This window comes from Piliocolobus tephrosceles, chromosome 8, assembly GCF_002776525.5.
Source record: "Piliocolobus tephrosceles isolate RC106 chromosome 8, ASM277652v3, whole genome shotgun sequence".
NCBI classification, from domain to species: Eukaryota; Metazoa; Chordata; class Mammalia; order Primates; family Cercopithecidae; genus Piliocolobus; species Piliocolobus tephrosceles.
Window position 1 is genome coordinate 51014164 of NC_045441.1, and position 4311 is coordinate 51018474.

General features: G+C 43.1%; 1 pseudogene; it reads left to right on the forward strand.

Moving 5' to 3' along the window:
• Positions 1-1664: 1664 nt before the first annotated feature.
• The window catches only part of LOC111522202, an 18436-nt pseudogene continuing 15789 nt past the window's right edge, over positions 1665-4311 (forward strand).

A 4311-nucleotide genomic window follows, 5' to 3' on the forward strand; every position in this document is an offset into this window, starting at 1 on the left:
AAATAAATAAATAAATAAATAAATAAATAAATAAATAAATAAATAAATAAATAACAGATGCTGGTGAGGTTGAAGAGAAAAGGGAATACTTATCACTGCTGGTGGGAGTGTCAGTTAGTTCAACGATTGTGGAAAGCAGTATGGTGATTCCTCAAAGAACTAAAATCAGAACTACCATTTGACCTAGCAACCCCTTTACTGGGTATATACCTAGAGGAATATAAATCATTCCACCATAAAGACACATACATGTGAATGCTCACTGCAATACTATTCACAATAGCGAAGACATGGAATCAAACTAAATGGACATCAATAGCATATTGGACAAAGATAATGTGGTGCATATACACCACAGAATACTATGCAGCCATAAAAAAGCCATAAAATCATGTCCTTTTCAGGAACATGGATATGCAGGAGCTGGAGGTCATTATCCTTAGGAAACTAATGCAGGAACAAAAAACCAAATACCACATGTTCTCACTTATAAGTGGGAGCTACATAATGAGAACGAATTGGGCCGGATATGGTGGCTCACGCCTGTAATCCCAGCAATTTGGGAGGCTGAGGCGGGTGGATCACTTGAGGTCAGGAGTTTGAGACCAGCCTGGCCAACATGGTGGAACCCCATGTCTACCAAAAATACAAAAATTAGCTGGGCATCGTGGTAAACACCTGTAATCCCAGCTACTCAGGAGGCTGAGGCAGGAGAATTGCTTAAACCTGAGAGGCAGAGGTTGCAGTGAGCCGAGATCATGCCACTGCTCTCCAGCGTGGGCAACAGGGTGAGACTCTGTCTCAGAAAAAAAAAAAAAGAGAGAGAGAGAACCAATGGACACAAAGAGGGGAACAACAGACACTGGGGTCTCTTTGAGGGAGAAGGGTGCGAGGAGGAAGAGGATCAGGAAAAATAACTATGGAGTACTATGCTGAATACCAGGGTGATGAAATAATCTGTATACCAAACCCCCATGATATGAGTTTGCCTGTATTAACAAACCTGTACATGTACCCTAAAATAACCTAAAATAAAAGTTTAAGAAAAATGCTATAGCCATGACTGCAAAGGAAACAATCAACCAAGTGAAAAACAACCCACAGAACGGGGAAAAATATTTGCAAACTATCCATCTGACAAAGGATTAATAACTAGAATATATAAGGAACTCAAACAACTCTATAGGAAAAACAATCTAATGATCTAATTAAAAATGGGCAAAAGATCTGAACAGACATTTTTCAAAAGAAGACACACAAATGTTCCTGGAGGTTAATGTGTGTTGCATGGCACGGAAGAAGATGATGTTGGTTGGAAGGAAGGGGTCAGATCACTCCATGGCTGGAATATTCATCAGAGGTGACCTGAGGTGATTGCAGGTGGTGCACTGCATCTATGCCCATGAGCTATGGGTGGGGGGGCCCTGTCCAAGTTGAAAGGATCCCCACCAAAGTGGCACACACCCAACTCCAACTGGAGTGTGACCTACCTCAGAGGGCTCCTCTAGGCTAGATGCTACTGTCCATCCCCACAGGCAGAGACAGTTCCTGGAAGATGGAGGGAGGGAGTATGGAGACAGGTGAAGAATGCTGAGAGAGAGAGAGAAAGCGCTCTGTAAGGACCAGACCCCAGCGTGCTGCCTAGCAACAAAAGCAAAGCCTTCATGACCCCAGAGCACTACCTCAATTCTGCAGCTGCCTCAGGCTGCAACTTGGAAACTCCAACTCTGCCCACAAGGTAAGAACTAAAGCATCTAACTTCATCTAGTCTATGACCAAAGGAGGAGGAGCACTTGGGTTCTATATCAGCTGCACATAGAAAACCTGACTAACAGGGGCTTAACCACAAATGTATCCATTCGTCTCACCTGACAAAATGTCTAGAGATAGGTAGCTCTAAGGTTGTGTAACCTCCTTGCAATTGTATGGGCCTTCATCTCACGGTCACAAAATGGCTGCCAAAGCTCCAGGCATGACATCCTCACACCATAGTAATCCAAGTAGGAAGGAAGAGAACTGGTGGGAAAGGACCTTCTGGTAATACAAACCTCTCTTATTACAGAAGAAAATTGAAAGTCACCCAGCAAACATCCCCCCTTGTATCTCACAGGCCAGAATTAGGTCATATGCTCAGTTCCCTAAACCAATCACTGGCAAAGATAAATAGGATACTGTAATTACTTTAATCCTGATTTCTCACCTGGGGCTAGGAGTTGCCTTCCAAACAAAACTGGGCTTCTTTTAACAAGGTTAGGCAAAGCAACAGTGCCCCAACCTATTCATTACCCTTCTCCTCCTGTGAACTTGGCCCTTGATAATCAAATCCATTTGGCCTGCTCACAGAAGAAAGGAGGAGCACTCTTCTTAATGCAAGGGGAAAGACTGTGGGAGGGCCAGTTTCTGCTCATTATGCTGAAATTCTTGCCACAAACATTCCCCCATGGAATCCCAATGATGTGGATCTCCAGAGGCAGTCTCTGCTATATCCCACACCCAAGGACTCAGGACTTCTTTAATACATCTCAAGACAGACCACAATTCCACAACAAATTTACTAGTTGTGGATATTTTACAGGAGATCTCACAGAAACAGAAACAGAGTGAAGAGCCTCTGCTGAGCCCTTCACTCTAATAATTCTGCCTTGAACAACCCTTCCAGAGCTATCACTCTGATAGCTCACCACCACTCCTCTGTCTTTCCTTCACATATCCTCAGCAAAAATTGCCCCGAGTTATCTGCTATTGCTTTCAGCTTACTTTATCCACTCAACCAAACAAAAGTCCAACAGCAGTTCATGGGTCTGTAACCAAATATTCTTCCTCAAGTAAAGCAACTAAAATTTCCATTCAATATTATATATATTAATAATTAGGATAAGAAGGAGAGCAAAGGAAGAAAGTGTGAAGATTAAAGTGGTAATTCAGTAAGAAATATGAAAAGGGAAGCCGGGCATGGTGGTTCATGCCTGTAATCCCAGCACTTTGGGAGACAAAGGCTGGAAGATCACCTGAGGTCAGGAGTTCAAGACCAGCCTGGCCAACGTGGTGAAAACCGATCTCTACTAAAATTACAAAAATTAGCCAGGCATGGTGGCAGGCACCTGTAATTCCAGCTACTCGGGAGGCTGAGGTGAGAGAATTGCCTGAACCTGGGAGGCGGAAGTTACGGTGAGCCGAGATTGCCACTGTACACTCTAGCCTGGGTGACAGAGCAAGACTCCATCTCAAAAAAAAAAAAGAAAGAAAGAAAGAAAGGAAATAAAGGGGAGCATTGATTGTTGTATATTTAGACAGGTATTCGTTTTTTAGGAAACCCAAGGGTAGCTAACTTTTACAATTGAAAGTCCTTTCCCTGTGATATAAAAAATATACCCAAAGCAAGAACAAGACAAAGTCAGTTCAGGTTGTCATGTTCTATTTTAATTAGCTCTAATTTCATGTTCAAACTTTTCTATGCAGGCATATGTGTGTATTAAATATCATTATTAATTAGCCAAATGGATCCAATCCCCCACACCCCTCAAAAGCTTGCTATGGTGACACCAACTTTTCAGGCACCTGTCTGACATAGACAGTCAATTATTGATGTCCCTCTAGAATCTGCTGTGCCTGAGAGCTTGCCATGGTATCTTCCCCTCCATTATGACCCAGGCAGAACAGGCAGAGAATAAAGTAAATGAAGCACTCAAAGACCCATTAACCTTAGCCTGCTGAGAGCTGAGCTTAGCCTGCTGAGAGATGGTGCACTTGTTACCTAAGATGGTTTGGATATTTGTCCTCTTCAAATCTTATATTGAAATTTGGTCCCAATATTGGAGATGAGGCCAACTGGGAGGTGTTTGGATCATGGAGGTGGATCTCTCATGAATGGCTTGGTGCCATCCCCATGGTAATGAGTAAGTTCTCACTCTATTAGTTAATGTAATAGCTGGTTGTTTAGAAGAGCATGGTGGGCAAGGTGTGGTGACTCATGCCTGTAATCCCAGAACTTTGGGAATGGACAGATCAGTTGAGGCCAGGAGTTTGAGACCATCCTGACCAACAGAGCAAAAACTCACCTCTATTAAAAATACAAAAACATTAGCTGGGCATGGTGGTGCACACCTGTAAACCCAGCTACTCAGGACGCTGAGACACAAGAATCACTTGAACCAGAGAGGTGGAGGTCACAGTGAATCGAGATCACACCACTGCACTCCAGCCTGAACAACAGAGCTAGACTCTATCAAGAAAAGAAGAAGGAAAGAAGAAGAAGAAGAAGAAGAAGAAGAAGAAGAAGGAGAAGGAGAAGGAGAAGGAGAAGGAGAAGGA